Source organism: Lactuca saligna, chromosome 1, assembly GCF_052625555.1.
Source record: "Lactuca saligna cultivar CGN05327 chromosome 1, ASM5262555v1, whole genome shotgun sequence".
Lineage (NCBI taxonomy): Eukaryota > Viridiplantae > Streptophyta > Magnoliopsida > Asterales > Asteraceae > Lactuca > Lactuca saligna.
This window is the reverse complement of record NC_136417.1, coordinates 32203713-32225716: the sequence shown is the minus strand read 5'-3', so window position 1 is coordinate 32225716 and position 22004 is coordinate 32203713. Positions and strand designations below refer to the sequence as shown.

General features: G+C 37.6%; 1 long non-coding RNA gene across 1 annotated transcript; it reads left to right on the top strand.

The window, feature by feature from the left end:
- Positions 1–15832: 15832 nt before the first annotated feature.
- Positions 15833–18920, top strand: LOC144996993 (uncharacterized). The gene is made up of 5 exons (XR_013659689.1): positions 15833–16043; positions 16926–17029; positions 17742–17843; positions 18079–18172; positions 18861–18920. It is a non-coding gene; the product is annotated as an uncharacterized LOC144996993 (long non-coding RNA).
- Positions 18921–22004: the final 3084 nt, after the last annotated feature.

Below are 22004 nucleotides of genomic sequence, written 5' to 3'. Positions count from 1 at the left end.
ATGGTATATTTAGTATCTCACCATGTATTATAAAAAATAACCTTTTATGTTTACGAAAGAATTAAAGTTTTTCAATGGGACTTAGACTTTCATGGTTGCAGGATGAATGTTGTTTGATTAAAAAACAACCATATGTTGTAACCATGAGGCAATTGGCAACATGAATTAGACTATAATTCATTTTTCAAAATAGTCATCTTAAAACTAAAAGTTGGTGTTCATACAAGCTAAAACTTTCGATTGTGTTTCTAATGTTAATTCGGTAATTGATCAACACCTATGTAACGACCCAATTTTTACGTCCGAAAATTTCATTTTTAAGGTATTACTTTAGAAAACATTAATAAATAAAAGCATTGTTTGTTCACACCATAACACATCGCAACCATGTTCTAAAAAGTCAAACCATACATCCCATCAAAATATCAGAGTACAATCCCAGTAAATCTCATAAATGCGGAAACCGAAGAGTGTGTGTATGACGTGCCGCTACCGCGCCGGCTCCTTCCCCTTCAATGTAGAGGTACCTGAAAACAAAACTGTAAACGTAAGCACAAAGCTTAGTGAGTTCCCCCAACGTACCGCATACCATACAAACACATAACATACGTACTGCCAGGCTATTCTGGGGTGCCTGACTACCCGGTACGGCCATTCTGGGGTGCCGACCTACCCATACGGCCCTTCTGGGGTGCCGTCTTACCCGTGTCAAGCCATTCTGGGGTGCTGACTACCCATGTCAAGCCATTCTGGGGTGCTGACTACCCATCGGTCCTAACAACCGATCCTCGGGGACTATTTCACCCCCTACTACTACGATCACATGTAACATAACAAGCCAGCATGCAAACATATCATCACATACTGTCAGACGTATCTGGGGTGTCTGACTACCCTTTGGTCCTAACAACCAAACTCTACTACTATCACATACAACATATCATGCTAGCATATAACATATCAGGTAGTAGCAAACTTAGATGATATCACAAAGACAATCATCTATCATACATCTCCTACTGGTGGGTCGGTATTGTGGCCTTAGACCCACTGCTACTGGATGGTAACTCACCTCAAAGTAGCTGCTGAACTGATCGGGAACTAACTGACTGCTGCTGCTCCGGGAGTCCTCCGGCTGCAATTCCCACAACATACTCAATCAAACACTGCTAACTGACCTTTAGGTAAAATGACCATCTTACCCCCGGTCTAGCTCTAAGCCAAAGCTAGAGTCAACTTTCAGTTGACCCGACTCGCCGAGTGGATCACCACTCGCCGAGTCCCTAGCAAACCAATGTCCTGGGTCCCTGGTTCTACTCGTCGAGTCGGGCTATGAATCGACGAGTTCACCTTCTAACTGTCGTTCAACTCCTTCATCCTACTCGCCGAGTTGCATGAACAACTCGTCGAGTTCATCTTCATCCGATGAACACTTTATGCTAAGACTCGCCGAGTTGTATGAACAACTCGCCGAGTCTGTTCTTGATCTATGAAGATTGCCTTGGACTCGCCGAGTCAGGGCATTGACTCGCCGAGTCCTAACATGGGTGAGTTCAGCTCCCAACTCACCGAGTCACCCCCTGTGACTCATGGCTCAACTCGACACATGATGAAGGGACCAAATCGGTGACTCGCGACCAAACTCGCCGAGTCACCTATGCGACTCGCCGAGTCGTCGCCATGCATCCACCAAATACACAGATTTACTCGGTTTCAGTCCATGCCATTCATAGATCTGGACTTCTAGGACACAAATCACACGTAAAGTTTCCAACTTTACGTGTGGATATTCACTAATGTGGATTTTAGGGTGCAAAATGCCTCAAAAGGGTAGATCTAGGATGAACAAGCCACATGGGGCCATAAAGCTCACAGATCTGAGCTCCTGGAGCTCAATATTGCCTAGATCTAAAGGTTAGTCCACTTATTACGAGTCCTTAAGCACAAACAAGCTTGGAGAATTGCTCAAGAGTGTCCCAAATGACATCCTAAGCATAGAAACAGGGGAAAACGAGATATACCTCAAGGAAAATGTTGAAATGACACAAAGATGGCCGATCTCCTTCTCCTCTTCTTGATCTACTCCTCTTTCTCCTCAAAACCTTCAAGACACACCAAGAACACCTCAATCTCTCAAGGAAACAAGGGAAAACGATGTTGGGGGAGTTCTGGGGGTGAATGGGGACGAGTTGGGGCGGAATGAGAGTTTAAATAGGGTGCAAACCCTTGAAACTTAGGGTTTCATCCAGCAGCGGTGACTCGCCGAGTCCAGGATGTGGACTCGCCGAGTCGCCTACTTAAAACGTGTCCTGTGTCTCGTCCCTACTTGGCGAGTCGGACCCTATGACTCGCCGAGTCCAAGGCTAAATTAGGGCAATGCTCAAATAAAATTCACATACCGGAAACCAGGTGCTACAAATCTCCCCCACTTATTTTAGACTTCGTCCTCGAAGTCTGCTGCCTGGTCCTGAAACAGCTCGGGGTAATGCTCCATCATCTCGTCCATCGGTTCCCAAGTCCATTCCGAACCCTTGCGGTGTTGCCATTGCACCTTTACTAGCTCTACCCTCTTGTTTCTCAACGTCTTGGTCTTTCTATCAAGTATTGCGACTGGGCGCTCAATGTAATTCAAGCCGTCATCAACCTGAATGTCCTCCAACGGTACTACTGCTGAATCGTCCACCAGACACTTCCGCAGCTGCGAAACATGGAAGGTGCTGTGGATCTGACTGAGCTCGGCTGGCAGATCCAGCCTATACGCCACCTTGCCCACCCGGGCTGCAACCCTGAACGGCCCGATGAACCTTGGGCCCAACTTGCCCCGCTTCCTGAATCGAACGACACCTTTCCAAGGCGACACTTTCAGGAGGACCATATTGCCGACTTGGAACTCCAAGTCGGATCGGCGTCTATCGGCGTAGCTCTTCTGCCGACTCTGTGCAGTCTAAAGTCTGCTCCGAACCTGCTGGATTTTCTCGGTCGTCTCTAGCACCACCTCGGTGCTTCCCATGACTCTCTGGCCAACCTCCCCCCAACATATCGGGGTTCTGCACTTCCGCCCATACAACATCTCGAACGGGGGTCGATCAATACTCGCGTGATAGCTGTTGTTGTAGGAGAACTCAGCCAAAGGAAGATAGGTATCCCAGCTACCACCGAAATCCAGAACACACGCCCGCAACATGTCCTCCAAAGTCTGGATGGTCCGCTCACTCTGACCATCTGTCTGCGGGTGAAAGGCAGTGCTGAAATGCAGACGAGTGCCTAACTCGTCATGAAATTTCTTCCAGAATCTGGAAGTAAAACGCACATCCCTGTCCGAGATTACCGATACTGGCACCCCGTGCCGTGCCACAATCTCTCTGATATAGATGTCGGCCAATTTTTCGGCCGATATGCTCTCCTGAATCGGAAGAAAGTGAGCACTCTTGGTCAATCTATCCACGATGACCCAAATCGAATCCACTCCCCGTGCGGTCCTGGGAAGCTTTGTGATAAAATCCATCATGATATCTTCCCATTTCCACAGTGGAATGTCCAATGGCTGCATCTTGCCATGCGGCCTCTGATGTTCGGCCTTGACCTTCCTGCAGGTCAAGCACCGCTCGACGTACCATGCCACATCCCGCTTCATGCAAGGCCACCAATAATCCGGACGAAGATCCCTATACATCGTCGTCGCCCCGGGATGAATAGAAAATCGGGACTTGTGCGCCTCCTCCATTAAAATCTGATGCACACCACCGTGATACGGCACCCACACCCTACGGTGTAATGTCAAAAGTCCTCTGCCATCATAATCAAAGGAGGAAACCTGACCCACCACACGCTCGTTCTTCCGATGCTCCTCCTTGATAGCCTCCTGTTGAGCCTCCCGAATCTGCTCCAACAGGGGAGTCACCACAGTCATCCTCAAACAGACGTCCCTGATCGGTACCGTCTTGCGGCTAAGCGCATCGGCCACCACATTGGCCTTCCCCGGGTGGTAAAGGATCTCGCAATCATAATCCTTCACCACGTCCAACCACCGCCGCTGCCTCATATTCAGATTCGGCTGGTCCATGAGGTACCTCAAACTCTTGTGGTCCGTGTAGATGGTACACCGAACCCCATAGAGGTAATGCCGCCAAATCTTGAGGGCAAAGACCACCGCCCCCAACTCCAAGTCGTGCGTCGGGTAATTTGCCTCGTGAGGCTTGAGCTGCCGCGAAGCGTAGGCAATGACATGCCCCCTCTGCATCAGGACTGCGCCCAACCCCGAAATGGACGCATCGCAGTAAACCACAAAATCCTCTACGCCCTCAGGCAGGGCTAGGATTGGTGCCTCACACAATTTCTGTCTCAGCATCTCAAACGCAGCCTGCTGCTCGGGTCCCCACCGAAAGACCACGGCTTTCTTCGTCAGTCGTGTCAGGGGTACGACTATCTTGGAGAAATCCTGGATAAATCTCCGATAGTAACCCGCCAATCCCAGGAAGCTCCGAATCTCGGATGGAGACTTCGGGACCTCCCATCTCATCACGGCCTCGACCTTGGCCGGATCAACCAGAATCCCGTTCTGGTTGACGAGGTGTCCAAGAAATTGCACCTCGCGCAACCAAAACTCACACTTGGAGAACTTGGCATACAAGCTCTCCCTCCTCAGGGTCTCCAATACCTCCCTCAGATGCTCCTCGTGTTCCTCCCGAGTCTTGGAATAGACCAAGATATCATTGATAAAGACTATCACAGACCGATCCAGCATCGGTCTGCACACGCGGTTCATGAGGTCCATGAACGCGGCAGGAGCATTGGTGAGCCCAAACGGCATCACCACGAACTCGTAATGACCATAGCGCGTCCGAAACGCAGTCTTCTGCATATCCTCCTCCCTGACCCTCATCTGATGATACCCCGAACGCAAGTCAATCTTGGAGAACCAAGATGCTCCCTGAAGCTGGTCAAATAGGTCGTCAATCCTTGGAAGCGGGTATCGGTTCTTCACCGTTACCTTGTTCAGCTCCCGATAATCTATACACATCCGATGCGACCCGTCCTTCTTTCTTACGAACAGAATCGGGGCTCCCCAGGGTGAACTGCTCGGCCGAATAAATCCCTTGTCCAGCAGCTCCTGCAGCTGCGTAGACAACTCCTGCATCTCGGGAGGAGCCAACCGATATGGTGCTTTGGCTATCGGAGCCGCACCGGGAATGAGGTCAATCCTGAACTCCACCTGTCGCTCCGGAGGTATCCCAGGTAGTTCCTCCGGGAAAACATCAGCAAAATCTCGAACCACCGGGACCTCGCTCACGGTCGCCTTACCCGCCTCCCGGGTATCCATCACATACGCGACATAACCCACGCATCCCTGCTGAAGGTAGCGCCTAGCCCTCGCTGCTGAACACACAGTGGGTCCACACTGCGGCCACTCTCCATGAATCACTAACTCTCCCCCGCTTGGGGTCCTGACTCGCACTAGCTGCTGTGCGCAATCTATCACTGCCCCATTAGGGCTCAACCAATCCATACCAATAATCACCTTGTTCCCACGCAATGGAATGGGAACCAAGTCTACCAGGTAACGCTCCTCAAACAGTCGCAGGACACAATCTCGAAACACCATCGACGCTCGAACCGATCGATCGTCAGCAATCTCTACCTCTAACGGGCAATCTAACTCGCCTGAAGTCTCATGAAATCTCTTGCTAAGAGCAAGAGAAACGAACGATCGGGATGCACCCGAGTCGAACAATACCTGAACCGGGATGCCGTTCACATGGAACGATCCTAATACACATGTATACACACGGAGCACATATCAATATCATAACAACGTAAAAATAAAAGATAGAAGGAAGGAATCATACCCGTCACCACATCGGGCGCGGCGCGTGCCTCCTCAGCAGTCAACTGAAATGCCCGACTCCTCACCACTGGAGCCTCTGCCTTGCCCTGACGGCCATCCGTGATCCGCAGGGTCGCTGGAGCTGGCGCCTTCACTGGCGCTGAAACTGTCAACATGGGGAAATTGGCCTTCTTGTGGCCCCTCTGGTTGCAGTGGAAACACAGCAACTCCGATGTCTGAATAACTGTCGCAGGAGCAGTGCAATCCCTGCTGATATGCCCAAACTTGCCGCACTTGTAGCAGCCTGACGATCCCATCCTGCACGCCCCCTCGTGCGGCCTGCCGCACCTCCTGCAGCGGCTCGGTCCCGACTGGCCTTTTGGCCTCCCATCTGATCCCTTGGGCTTCTTCCCCGAAGCCCCTGATGCCTGACCATCCTCAAGTTTCCGTTTCCGAATGTGCTCCAAATCTATCTCTCTCTCCCTAGCCCTTGCAATCATGGAGTCCAGGGTAGGGCAAGCCGAAAAGCTAACATGCTCCCGAATGTCAGCTCGTAGCATATCATGGTAACGAGTCCTCCTCATATCCTCGTCACCTGCATACTGGGGCACCAATAAAGCCCTCTCCCGAAACTTGGCGGTGATCTCCGCCACGGTCTCTGTCGTCTGCCTCATGTCTAAAAACTCCCTGGCCAGCTGCTGAAGCTCGACCGCTGGCGCAAACTCTGCCCTGAATCTAGCCGCAAAGTCCGACCAGGTCATTGCCTCGATAGCCGAGGCTCCCAACGAGTCACCCACTGACTCCCACCAATCTCGGGCCCGGTCCCGTAAACACCCTGCTGCGTACCTCACCTTCGACCCCTCGGGGCAGAAGCTGGTCAACTGGGCGGACTCGATATCCGCAATCCACCGCCTGGCGACTATGGGGTCCTTCACCCCATGGAAATCCGGCGCACCACTGCCTCTGAAGTCCTTGAAGGACAGTGTGCGAGATCCCGACTGGCTAGAGGCCAAGTCGCTCCTGAATGCCCGTAGGCGATCCTCCATCAACTCCACGATCCCTTCCTTGATCGACCCAAAGATGATGGGGGTCGACTCAAGGATGCCCCTAGTGATCTCCGACGTGATGAACTCACGTAGCCTCTCCTCAATCGGCTCGGTGCCAGATCCCGAACCTGACCCCTCTCCTGACCCGCCATCCGTCGGTCTCGGTCGAAGTACCACCATTCTGCAAAACATCATAATAATCATTAGTGGTACTGCTACTTTCTGAGGGATCTCAACTACTTACAGGTTCCTTGGTCTCGTCTTGGCCTTCCTCAGCTCGGGTACGGATCCTCTGCTTTCAGTAGTACGGGCCCATACTACCTTCCACATCTATCCGTACCTTCTCCGAGGAATTCCTCGACTCCACCAGCTCCCCTTTACTACTGCTACTCTCTGTTATTCTCATCCTAGGCTTGCCCTAGGGAAAACCCAAGTTCAACACAACTGGTCCTCAGCTGCTGTAGGTCTCCTCATAATGCCAGTTAGCCACCACCTAAACACCATCACATGTGATGAGGATTAGATAATCCTTCAAGTAAAAGATCCGTCCCTACAACGGTTGGACTCAAACAAGAGCTGCGCAATAGGGCCAGTTCCAACACTTTGGGATTATTCAACCCTGATTACATGTGGTGTGACGTGTTTACCTAGTGGCTCACTCCCATTACTCAGAATCCCACCAAGCACGAAGCAAGCAACATTCGGATAAGGAAAAACAGACTCAAGCCAAAACTGTTCTTAGAACAAGAAACGACACTTAACATAGGATGCTAAGCTCATACTATCAGGCATAACCTAAACAGGCTATCCTACTGCTGTCTACTCAATTCTAGCATGCAATATTCATAAAGCTGTAGCAAATAAACAGGCACATAAGGCATCACTCCTAGATCCTTAGCCTATTCTAGCATGCAATATTCATAAAGCTGATAAACATAACATAAACTTGTATGGGTACTATGGGGAATACTTACTTGAGCTCGGCCGGTCGCGCACGTCACACACTTTACTCTTTCTTGTGACTCTTTTCCGGGTTTTAAAGAACAATTTCTTTTGGAAAAATCTTTCAATCCCTCGATTTGAGTCCAAACACTCCCGAAGGCGTGTCCGAATCCCTCAAACCAGGGCTCTGATACCAACTTGTAACGACCCAATTTTTACGTCCGAAAATTTCATTTTTAAGGTATTACTTTAGAAAACATTAATAAATAAAAGCATTGTTTGTTCACACCATAACACATCGCAACCATGTTCTAAAAAGTCAAACCATACATCCCATCAAAATATCAGAGTACAATCCCAGTAAATCTCATAAATGCGGAAACCGAAGAGTGTGTGTATGACGTGCCGCTACCGCGCCGACTCCTTCCCCTTCAATGCAGAGGTACCTGAAAACAAAACTGTAAACGTAAGCACAAAGCTTAGTGAGTTCCCCCAATGTACCGCATACCATACAAACACATAACATACGTACTGCCAGGCTATTCTGGGGTGCCTGACTACCCGGTACGGCCATTCTGGGGTGCCGACCTACCCATACGGCCCTTCTGGGGTGCCGTCTTACCCGTGTCAAGCCATTCTGGGGTGCTGACTACCCATGTCAAGCCATTCTGGGGTGCTGACTACCCATCGGTCCTAACAACTGATCCTCGGGGACTATTTCACCCCCTACTACTACGATCACATGTAACATAACAAGCCAGCATGCAAACATATCATCACATACTGTCAGACGTATCTGGGGTGTCTGACTACCCTTTGGTCCTAACAACCAAACTCTACTACTATCACATACAACATATCATGCTAGCATATAACATATCAGGTAGTAGCAAACTTAGATGATATCACAAAGACAATCATCTATCATACATCTCCTACTGGTGGGTCGGCATTGTGGCCTTAGACCCACTGCTACTGGATGGTAACTCACCTCAAAGTAGCTGCTGAACTGATCGGGAACTAACTGACTGCTGCTGCTCCGGGAGTCCTCCGGCTGCAATTCCCACAACATACTCAATCAAACACTGCTAACTGACCTTTAGGTAAAATGACCATCTTACCCCCGGTCTAGCTCTAAGCCAAAGCTAGAGTCAACTTTCAGTTGACCCGACTCGCCGAGTGGATCACCACTCGCCGAGTCCCTAGCAAACCAATGTCCTGGGTCCCTGGTTCTACTCGTCGAGTCGGGCTATGAATCGACGAGTTCACCTTCTAACTGTCGTTCAACTCCTTCATCCTACTCGCCGAGTTGCATGAACAACTCGTCGAGTTCATCTTCATCCGATGAACACTTTATGCTAAGACTCGCCGAGTTGTATGAACAACTCGCCGAGTCTGTTCTTGATCTATGAAGATTGCCTTGGACTCGCCGAGTCAGGGCATTGACTCGCCGAGTCCTAACATGGGTGAGTTCAGCTCCCAACTCACCGAGTCACCCCCTGTGACTCATGGCTCAACTCGACACATGATGAAGGGACCAAATCGGTGACTCGCGACCAAACTCGCCGAGTCACCTATGCGACTCGCCGAGTCGTCGCCATGCATCCACCAAATACACAGATTTACTCGGTTTCAGTCCATGCCATTCATAGATCTGGACTTCTAGGACACAAATCACACGTAAAGTTTCCAACTTTACGTGTGGATATTCACTAATGTGGATTTTAGGGTGCAAAATGCCTCAAAAGGGTAGATCTAGGATGAACAAGCCACATGGGGCCATAAAGCTCACAGATCTGAGCTCCTGGAGCTCAATATTGCCTAGATCTAAAGGTTAGTCCACTTATTACGAGTCCTTAAGCACAAACAAGCTTGGAGAATTGCTCAAGAGTGTCCCAAATGACATCCTAAGCATAGAAACAGGGGAAAACGAGATATACCTCAAGGAAAATGTTGAAATGACACAAAGATGGCCGATCTCCTTCTCCTCTTCTTGATCTACTCCTCTTTCTCCTCAAAACCTTCAAGACACACCAAGAACACCTCAATCTCTCAAGGAAACAAGGGAAAACGATGTTGGGGGAGTTCTGGGGGTGAATGGGGACGAGTTGGGGCGGAATGAGAGTTTAAATAGGGTGCAAACCCTTGAAACTTAGGGTTTCATCCAGCAGCGGTGACTCGCCGAGTCCAGGATGTGGACTCGCCGAGTCGCCTACTTAAAACGTGTCCTGAGTCTCGTCCCTACTCGGCGAGTCGGACCCTATGACTCGCCGAGTCCAAGGCTAAATTAGGGCAATGCTCAAATAAAATTCACATACCGGAAACCAGGTGCTACAACTTATCCCATGTCAATTTGGTGATTGGGAAAAGATTTAAATTTTCCCTTATATCATTATATCAGTCTAAATTGAGTTTTAAAGCATAACTTAGGTGAATGGTTAGCACATTAAACCTGATATAAAAATAGACATTGGAATCACTTTTAGATTCAGGAAACAAAAGGTAGAATAAAATTATTTAGAGCCACAAAATGCAATAGTTTCACTTGAATGTTCTATGCTAGCACGAGAAAATTAAAAAAAATCTAAAATATAAAAGATTAAAAAATACTTCTCATTTCACTGATATTTCACCAATAAGGTAAATAATATCGTAACCCTACAAACCAATATTAGATGTGGAAAGCTAAATCAAAACTTTGGAAGGAAAAAGCAGTGTAGTATACAACGATTGATGAGAGGTGATTACCAACTTCATCCCAGGCAAGGCGCAATCACGAATGGTCTTGCAACACAACTTCTTCTGATTCCTTGGTTGATGTTTCTAAGTTCGTGTCTTCTACACTTGTTCAAGTTGAAAATTATATTAAAAAAGGTACCAACCGACGACCAAAAAATTTCAAAAAATAATGAATTCTCTAATGATTAAATCCTAGTATCTCAAAACCTTGGAAAAAAAAGTGAAAATAAAAAAGAAATGAATCTGTTAAAACTCTAGGGTATCCAAGCGCAATGATGGTGATCATAAATCACGGTCGAAAGATAAGAAGGATAAGGGTGGATGGCGGTGGATAACGGTGGTTTGATACAGAGTTCAGAAGGATTCAACAACCAGAAGCAAGAAGGAGGCAGAGCAGATGGCGGTAGAATACGAGAGGATCGATTGTTTATACAGATCTGATAGTGGTTATCATAAGGTGGAGGTGAAACATCGGTAGAGATGGCGAATCGCTTGTGTTTTTAGCATTCCTCATCGATGGGGGAAAATAGGCAAATTGAAGATGAATAATTTTACATTTTTTTATATAAGTTTTATTTCCTTATGGTTTTGGTTCAAACTTTCTATTATTATTATTATTATTATTATTATTATTATTATTATTATTATTATTATTATTAAATTCTCCCAAATTTAATTTTCCTTTAAAAATTAGCTTCTTTTGTTTTTATAACTTTTTCACATCATTTCTATCTAACCTTTTTACAACGGTTTTAATCAAGGTTTTAAGAAGTTTATCATGACATGTCATGGCTGCAATGCTTATAATCGCCGTCAAATTTTAATAAAATGTCATTTTAAGTCATATATATATATATATATATATATATATATATATATATATATATATATATATATATATATATATATATATATAGTAAAAAATACATATAAAAATATTAATTTATACAAAATTATCTCTTTAACTTATACGTTACAGACGACGTGACTTACGAAAGTTCGTAAAAGCTTGAAACTTCACGTTATCGTCAAAGTTACGACTTACATTATTCAGAAATATAGTTTTAATTTTTTACAACTTTCTCACAACATTTGTGTATAACTTTTTTATTTTTTACAATCTTGCAATTTTTTACAATGTTTTATATGCACGTGCTTTAAGTGTTTTACATTGTTTTTAAAAATTGTAAAAATGTTGACATGTCAATATCTTACTATGTTTTTTTATAATTATTTTTACAAATGTTTTAAATATAGAATTGTGGTCATGTCGATATCTTACTATGTTTGCTAATCCACAACAAAAATTTAATTAATATCTATATTTTCTTTTTGAATCGGTAAAATATAAATATATAATCTACTCTTAAACTAACACCTAAATTCTACTTATGTCCATAGCGGAATTTGAACCTTAACTTCAAAGAGGTAAGACACCACGTGATACCGCTGGATTAGAATCTATTTGATAATTAATTAATATCTATATACAAATGGAAGTAAAAAACCAAATAAATGCACTACGTTTTAAAAGGTTGTGAAAAAGCATTGCAAAAAAGTTGTAAAAATGTTTAAAAAGTTTGTACAAAAAGTTATAAATTTATTAAAAAGTTCAAGAAAAGGTCATAAAAAGGATAATTTGTAAAGAAAAATTAAATTTGGGTGAATTTTTCAAAGAATATAGTTTAGACCAAAATTGTAACAAATTTTAGAACTTGGCCAAAAGGTATAAAATGGTGAATGATCTGTTATATATATATATATATATATATATATATATATATATATATATATATATATATATATATATATATATATATATATATATATATATATATATATATATCATTCTTAATAAATAAATGTTTTTTTACCACATGTCAATCTCTCATAAGTTTTGACATTTGTTTTTTGTGGTATTTTTAAAATAAATATTATCCACTTGTTAATTTTTGTTTTGTTTCAATTTTTAAAATGAAAGTCATACTTATATATATATATATATATATATATATATATATATATATATATATATATATATATATATATATATATATATATATATATATATATATATATATATATATAAAGTATTAAATATGATATATATGATATTAAATTGCAATAAATACATTTCTTCCTTTTTTATTTTACAGTTGTATATTAAAAAATATTTTCTGTTTATATTTTAAATTAATATTTAATATTTTTTTAAATCAACTCCCCCTAGTATATATATATATATATATATATATATATATATATATATATAGTAATAAAAGACTAGTTTTTTTACTATGTATCATCATATTAGATCTCTTAATTAATATGTTGACATTTGTCAATCTATTAGTTTTGTATTTAAAATTTATTAGACATCATCATTAATGTGATACTATTTGTCAATGTATTTATTCTCTATTTTAAATTAAAATTTAAATTTAAATTTTATATTATTGTTTTCATTAATTCACAAATAAAAAATATCTAATATATTAAAAATTAATTTTACATATTTATTTGAATCAACGATTATAATTTCATATAATCAATAAAAACATCTCTTAATTAATAGTTTATTTAAAATAATTGATTAATAATTTTGAGTTTTTTAATATAAAAGTTTAATTAATTTTATAACTGTGGTTCCCACGGGTTATAAACTAATATATATATATATATATATATATATATATATATATATATATATATATATATATATATATATATATATATATATATATATATATATATATATGTGTGTGTGTGTGTGTGTGTTTTACCTTTTTATACAATACATTTGATTTATTGGCAATTTTAATACATTCTAACTAGTTTGTTCTCTAAAATTAGTGATCACCCTATAACAAATATATACTCAATAGAAACTCTATTACTGTTTAGCATTGACTATAAAAAATTTAAATTTTAAAACCCCCAAATAAAAGATTATATAACGTTCAACTTGTTCCAACAATTCTAGTAATATTACATCTTTATTTATTTGTTCCAAGCTTCCATCATTTAATTTGTCCATTCCAGCAACAACATTTTTTCTAGTCATCTGTCCAAAAAAAACATGTGACATAATATGGTTTAGTGGTTAACTACTACTTAGTAACAATAAGTGACCATATCAAGAATCGAACAAAATATAAAAAATAAAAATAAAAATAAAAAATAAAATAAAAAAGTTGTTTGCTAATACTCAGTTTAAACTAGTGGTCAAACCATTCAAAGTTCAAAGCATTCATGAATTTTAAAGATGAAATTATATTTCCGTGAAAGTGACAACCATAGCAACCCATTTCATATCAATATTTATATAATATACATAGACTATTTTCTTGGACTAAATTCAAACAATATATAGCAACCTAATTTCATTTTTGATATAAAATAAATATTATGAAATACGATATTAAAAGACACGAAAAAGAACATCAATTGTATTCTACATTCAAGGTTTATGGTAGAACAGTCAAACAATCATATAACGATTGACATCCTATGTGTACATTGGAAGGGGTTAATGTGAATCGTTCAGATGATGCTGTTTATCATTTTTAAATCAATCATCCTCATGGTGCAATACCGGATTAAATGAAGTGTCACCATAATACAATTCGGAAAAATAAAAAGAAAAACTATGAGTAGGAATTGCAAAATATAACTTTTAAACAACTAAATACAAACATAGTCTATCAGATTCAAAGTTGCAAAGCACACACTATAACAACATACGAAACTTCTGCTTAGAAAAAACAAATATTACCAAGTTTTCCGGATAATTGCACTACTTTTTGAAATGCAGATATGTTGCAAATTTTACATTTTGTTCACCAACAAAACCTCCATTATTAAGTTGGCGATAATCATCGTTGAATATTGTACTTACACTCACAAATATCTAAATTAAAAAGACAAAATTTAGCATTTTTTTTTTTCAAACTGTGTGAATATCTTAAAGTGAATATATATATATATATATATATATATATATATATATATATATATATATATATATATATATATATATATATATATATATATATATATATATATATATATATACTAGCCGTTACCCGCGCACAGCGGCGGGGACAAATAGCTTCTTTCAACGATATTTTTTTAAGAAAAATGTTATGTTCCAAAAGAAAGTTCATGTCGTGGGTGAGAGGAAGGGCGGTAGTCGTGATAGTGGTTAGTTGAAAGCGAAAGGAGGCAGAGTGGCTGTGGTGGTGGTGATGATACTATCTTGGTTACTGGTTAGGTTCTTCGAGAGAGTGTGCGTATATTTTCTTACTTTGAAAGGATTACGAAGATAGATATTATGAGATGGCTTGTTACCAATGTGAGAGAAGAGATCCTCTATAAATTGTTGACATTGACCGCTTCAAATAGCTGAAGTGTTGAGATTGACGGGTTCAATTTGCAAATGAATTCTTCTATTAATTTGATACGAGATTTTTAGGGGATAAATGATAGGGTTAAAGTTTTAATATTATTATATTATAAATAGGTTGTACTTCAAGCTTAATAGTTTGGACGTCTTAAAAAAATAATATTATTATATTTAATCTATTTATAGAAATAGTTAGATTTCTTTTATAAGTAGTATATATATATATATATATATATATATATATATATATATATATATATATATATATATATATATATATATATATATATATATATTAGGTTAAAACCCGTGGAAACCACGGATAAAAAAGAAAAACATTGATAATTTAAAATGATAGTAAAAAAATAAAAAAGTATTAAATTACAAAGATAAAAGTTTTGTTTATTAGTATATAATGATTAGTTAAATTTAATATATACATTGTTGTGGATACTTATCTACGTTTTGTTAAATTATAGGTAAATATGTTTTACTATACTATGAGTAAATATGATATTTATAAAAAAATATGTATAAAAGAAATAAATTAGAGCAACACGGCACCAATAACTATCTATCTAGTTATTATTAACTATGAATAAGTAATTGTGTAAAGTTTTAATTGTTATTTTAAAAAATAAACGCCAATGATGAAACATATAAATTTTGTAGAGTAATTTATTGTGTTAAATAAAAATTGTAAAGGTACTAATGATTGAAATATATATATATATATATATATATATATTGAAAATTATTTAAAAATGAAATGATAACTAAATACGTGTAAAAAAAAAGTAAACATGACTCATGTTGGTATTCTTTACAAGTATAGGGACTAAATTTAAAGGTTAGACGTGAAATTGGATTAAAGATTTACACAAAGATCCAACTCATTTTTAATATAGATAAAGTAAATACCTCTACAAAGATCTAACTCATCGCTCTTTAGTTCAAAAGAAAATTGGTGCACAAGAGGTACGTTGTGTTGTGATTACCGATTAAAAAGGATGTGTTGCAATTACCGATTAAGTTGGAGGGATTTTTGGGATATATTGAACCGATTATGAAGCTGCAATTATAACAGGTAAAACAAATTAGGGTTTTATTTTTGGTGAATATGGAAATCGATTGGGGTTGAAGAGTTTCCAACGGTAATTTGTTAGTAATTAACGTATGATTGTAGTGCATCATTATATCCAAATTTCTCTTTATATCTTTAGAAAATTGCTAATTTATTTTCATTTTTGGATTTCAAGGTTACTGCTTGGTATGAGTTTTAGGCATAACAGGATGGAGCAAGGCATGAATCTTTTTGATTAACACGTGATTTTTTTTATTTTATTAACATGTATATTATATAAATAGATCCTTTTATAATTATTATTTTTAAATTTCAAGAAATCATTCATAATGCTTATGTTTCCTCAAATTATGATTAGATTTTGTAGGTGGAGGGACATGGGATATAGAAAGAGTAGAGAAGCTAACGATGGTTAATCACTTTTTGAAATTTATGCTAGATGATTAATTATTTTTGAAATTTATGCTAGAAGATTAATTAGTTTGTGATCACCAGCTTTTGTGCATATGAATTTATATTGGAACTTATAGATTTATGTTTTAAACAATTTCTTGTGAACCGTTTATGAATTTAATTATTTCATCTTTTTTGTTGGATGGTTCTTATTTACTATTATTAATAAGTGGAATGATCTTGATAAAAAAGTAAAAATTTGGTGTTTTTTTTAATGTAATTTAAAAGATTGTGATTTGAAAGTATAAAGAAAGTAGAATGTTATATTAAACATAACCAACAAAGCCTGTTGTTATATTGTGCATTCAAATTAAAAAAACTGTCAAAATAGCAAAAAGCTTCCCCATTTTTCTAATTTGTAGAAAATAATGTAATAAGATTTTGTTGTTTTTATATTGTTTTGTTGTTAATGTTACTTGGAATGGTGTTCAGATGGAGAGAGGAGAGAAAAGGGAAAATTCAAACTTTTTTGGGGAAGGAGTTGTGCGCACTTGCTCGTGAAGTGGCTAGGGTTGAGGCAATTTGAGTGTACGCTGGTGAGTTATATTAAATATTAGAGGGTGTAATTATTGTAAATAGCGATTTACTTTACTCTCTTTATTAATACAGGCATTGTACTTTATCTTTTACCTATAATAGCAATGTGCTTACATTATTTACCCTCTATAGTAACTTCAATAGTAATTACTGTAAATAGCGATTTACTTTACTCATTATACGCTTATAATGACTTCAATAATAATTACTAAATTAGTTTAATTCTTTTTAAAATAAATTACTTATAAAATGAAATAAGATGTTATACTAAACCATTAATTTTTTTATTGTTTATCTATGAAAGTAGGATGTTATATCATACATACAATTGAAATCGAAACAATAGACTTTTCCTTCTAATGAGAAGCAGGTGATTGACTTTCAAAAGTGAACTGTCTGAAATACACACAAAGATACACATACAGCTAACTGAAATAGCAATGTAATTTTAAATAGGGTGTCTTTCATGTATCTCAAGAAAAAGGTGGAAGAAATGTGGCAGCAAGTAAAATAAAGTGATTTAACCGCACAAACAACAACAACACAACAAATTATGATTTATGAGTAATTTATATTATATTTCAAAAGCTAACTGAAATACAAAATTTGATACATATGCAAGATACACATACAGATAAAAAGCAATCAGATACACATACATCAAAGTACTAACCCGATGCCTTTTTTCCTTGTATTTCTTTGTGCTTCCAGTGGTGGATAATGTCAAGAAAACGAATGCCAGGTGAAAAAAATGGAGAGAGTCAAATAACAACAATAAGACTTCTTGATTATTGTGTGTTTGTTTCCAACAGAGTAAGAGTTCATATTGATTTGCATGTGTGTGTACGTGTGTGTTTTCAATACCAGGTGTGTGTATTTGTGTGTGTTAATCCTCTATGTTCTTAGTCTAGACAATAATATTAGGCAAACAATCGCAGAAAAGTACGTAGTAAAAGTATATTGCTATTAAATTAGGTTTACAAACATATGATTATTAGTAGTGATTGAAGAAGGACTAACCTCAATTTATATGATCTCTTTCTTGCAGAAGTCGTGGAAGAAAAAATATTTTGTCAATTAGAATGAAGGGTAAACTATGTGATAGCAATAGGAATTTAAATACAGATGCAAATTTAAAGAAGGTAAGAGTAATATACTCCTGATTTTTTGGATTCATTAAAATCCTGAAAGATTTAAAACGTATTTGCATTGGTTGACAAATAGAATATCATTTTCAAATTAGGATAGGATTCCTTTTCAAATATTTGAATAGTAATGAAGGGGAAGCAGTCAAATACTTACTGATAACAGGTAAAGTATATTGTTGCTATGAAGAACAGAAAAACAGATTGCAAACACAAAAAAAAAAAAAAAATTGATGAGTATAACCTCGATATATGAAGAACAGAAAGCAAACAATGCAGTATCCCTTACCATAAAGTATATTGTGATTTTGCCCCTGCAACTTCCAATTAGATAACATGACAAATAGTAATGCCAAGTTAGATATCATGAATTAGTAGTGGCAAATGTTTTTTTTTATTTTATTTTATTTTTTTTTAATAATCCATTAATGAAATAATAAAATATTGATCCGTATAAAATTTTTTGTAAAAAAATATTGACATTTTTGTAAAGTAATAAGTAAAAAAAATATTGGCATTTCTTCAAATATAATGTTATCTGACCAAAAAAATACATGTACATTTGTTAAAGTGGAAGAATTAAGTACATAAACATCAAAACTATGAACAATATATGCAGCTATCGAATTTTTATAAATGCATGAATTCAGACTGCTAACCTTTTGTAATTGTTCTTGTCCTGGAGGATGAATATGCAGCAAACGATCATAAAATGAAGAAATTATAACCGGTACAGAGAGGAAGGATTTAATACCATTTGTAATGAGTTCTCTGAAGCAGAATGGTGAAGAAAATATAAGCGTAAAGAATGAATAGTGGTATATATTTCGGTATGATTTTATTTTGTGCAGATTTTTTGGGATTTATTGACTGGATAATAATTAGCTTCCCATTATAATAAACAAACTTCCATATTTTATTAGATTGGATATGAAGGAATTTGAAATTTTAAATTACGATTTGTGCATCTTATTTTGATTTATTGATGTAGATTTTTCGGATTTATTGTGAATATATATGAATATGATATGGACGTAAATGTAGATGATGAAAAGAAGCGGGAAAACACAATTTTGGGCTGCTAGGAGATTGACACGTGGACAAATTCTACTTATTTATTAGGATAGGGGATATATATATATATGGGAAAAGTGAATATACCTAACAACCTTATATAAGCTTAGGTACCTAACCACACCATACTACGTAATTTTGTATCATATTTGCATTGTAATCACGCAAAGTTCTTAAAATTCTACCTCATAACTTGATTGCTTCCAAAATCTTTGGACTTTCACCGTTATCTTCCTTCAAATGACGTCTTTCTATCGGAGACCCCCTGGTGGGCTTTATATACTACCGTTACAAATCAAATGGTGTAGGAGGAATATAATAGTGAATGTCTGAAAATCTTGGAAGTGAATCAAGTTAAGGGTTGAAGTTTAAGAATGTTACACAATTGCAATGAAAATATAATGCAAAACAATGTAGTATAATGTGGTTAGGTACCTAAGCTTATATAAGGTTGTTAGGTATATTCACTTTCCATATATATATATATATATATATATATATATATATATATATATATATATATATATATATATTTGCATACCTTTCCATAAACATATATAATTAATTATGGTGTTGTTGTATCTATATTTTTTACATAAAATTCTTCATTGTGTTTTTATTTTTTATTTTTTGTTGTGTTTAAACTCATTTTGATTTGACATAATTTATTTATTTTTTTGTTGTTTTTATTTTGGCTTTTTTTTCTTGCGTGTTTTTGTTTTTGTTGTTTATTAATAATTATTAGACAAAATTACATAAATGGTCCCATGGTTTTTCATATTTGCAATTTTAATTCCTATGTAACGCGTATGGGCCCTTTGGTTTGCAAAACTTGCATTGTTGGTCCCGGAGGAATATAAAATGACATTTTTACCCTTTTAATATCTTTTATTTTTTCTTTAACTAAGTTTCACCAAAAAAAAAAAAGATTAAAAAGAACCCCCACCCTACCCATACCCCCAATCCTCTTGACTCTCTCATTTATTTCTTATATACCTAACTTAATGTGTGCTAGTGTCTGTGTATACTGTTGAAGAAAACGAGGGAAGAAGAAATCGAGCGTCAAACCAAAATTGGTTTGAAGGTTGGTGGTAACGAGCTGGACTGATCAAAAATGGGTGTTGAGATAATATGGGCATCTAAATGGGTACCAATCTAGTCTGATGACAATGCTAGCCATGGTGGCGACGAAAAAAAGCTCATATATAAAAGGTGTTAATGATGGGTCTGAGAACCAACACGACATCACCTTCCCAATGCTGAGACACTAATACGAAAATGACCTACGATCAAACTTTCCGAAAAACGGTCTGTCACACTTTTTATTAAAAGTGTGGCCAAAGGTCATGAAAAAAATTTACAAACTGTTTTTGGATACATTTAAATTAGTTTGTGTGACCATTATATAGATAATCAAAACTTTAGCCACACTTAATTATACAAAATGTGACAAATATTAGTCACACTCGAACATTGAAGCCATAGGTCACAATCAGCCACATGTATCAATTAAGATTGTCATACTTTTTTTTTTTATTAGAGACAGTAGATAAACATATTGTGACATTAGACAGTTGTATGTGTGTATATAACCTGGTACCTTTTTAGATGCATAACAAACAAAGTAGCTAAAAGTTGATACATATGGTCACACTAAATATTTGTGTGTCCATAAGGCGGTTTTGTACTAGTTGTACTTAGTTAATGCAAGAAAAAAAAACAAGTTAATACTGGTTGTTTATAGTCATTTACCTTTTATTATTTGTGTCAAAATATGATGAATTGGTTTTGAGAAGAAACAAATATTGTGAGTATAAGTAGCATTTAGTTATGATTACAGTTATTATAAATAAGGGTAATTTTTGAATAAATTAAACTCAAGTTTCTATTATATGTGTCTGTGAGTTTTCAAATGAGGGTAAATTTTGAATAAATTAAACTCAAGTTTAACTCCCTGTTTGACTTTGACCTGGTCAAAATCGGATACCCGTTTTATTTGTTGAAGCTCCATACCGATCCATAAAACAAAATAGTTGGGGCTTTTATCCCAATTCTTTCGTTTTGATCGGGTATACGGAGTAAATGGGATACAAACGCATAGCAGTGAACGAAGTCGATGGAGGCTCAACTGATGAGGGAGAGAGGGGTGTACATCGGCGGGAAGTGATGGAATAGGACAACCGATTTCCGGCGAGTCCCTTTTGGGTCTACGCCTCGTCGCCGGCAGTACAGAACCGAAGGAGAGGAGGAGGAGCTCGGCTGTGGTGATCTAAGAGTAAGGTGGAGAGGGATAGATGATGTGGTATAGCGGTTAACAACTACTTAGTAACAACGAATGATAATACCAAGCCTCAAAATATTTATGATCAACAATATTGTTATTAACAATCAATTTAAACTAGTGGTCAAGGAAAGTGAAAACAATAAGAGCCTACTTTCACGTCCATATTTAATATACACTCTGTTTTCTTGGGAAAATTTCAAACAATAGCAATCTACTTAAATTTTATAATACAATATAGATATTATGAAATGCAATACTGAAAGACACAACAAAGATCGTCCGTTGTATCCATTGTTCAAGGGTTCTGATAAAAATACCCAGTCGAGCATCTGCATAACGACCAACGTGTGACATTCACAACGCTGCCAACAAATGGTCATATACCGTATAACTATTCATCCCCATTCTTAACCCCAAGTTCTTGAGTATGTAATTGTACCTGGAGCTTCTAGAAACAAGGTTTTGAGTATG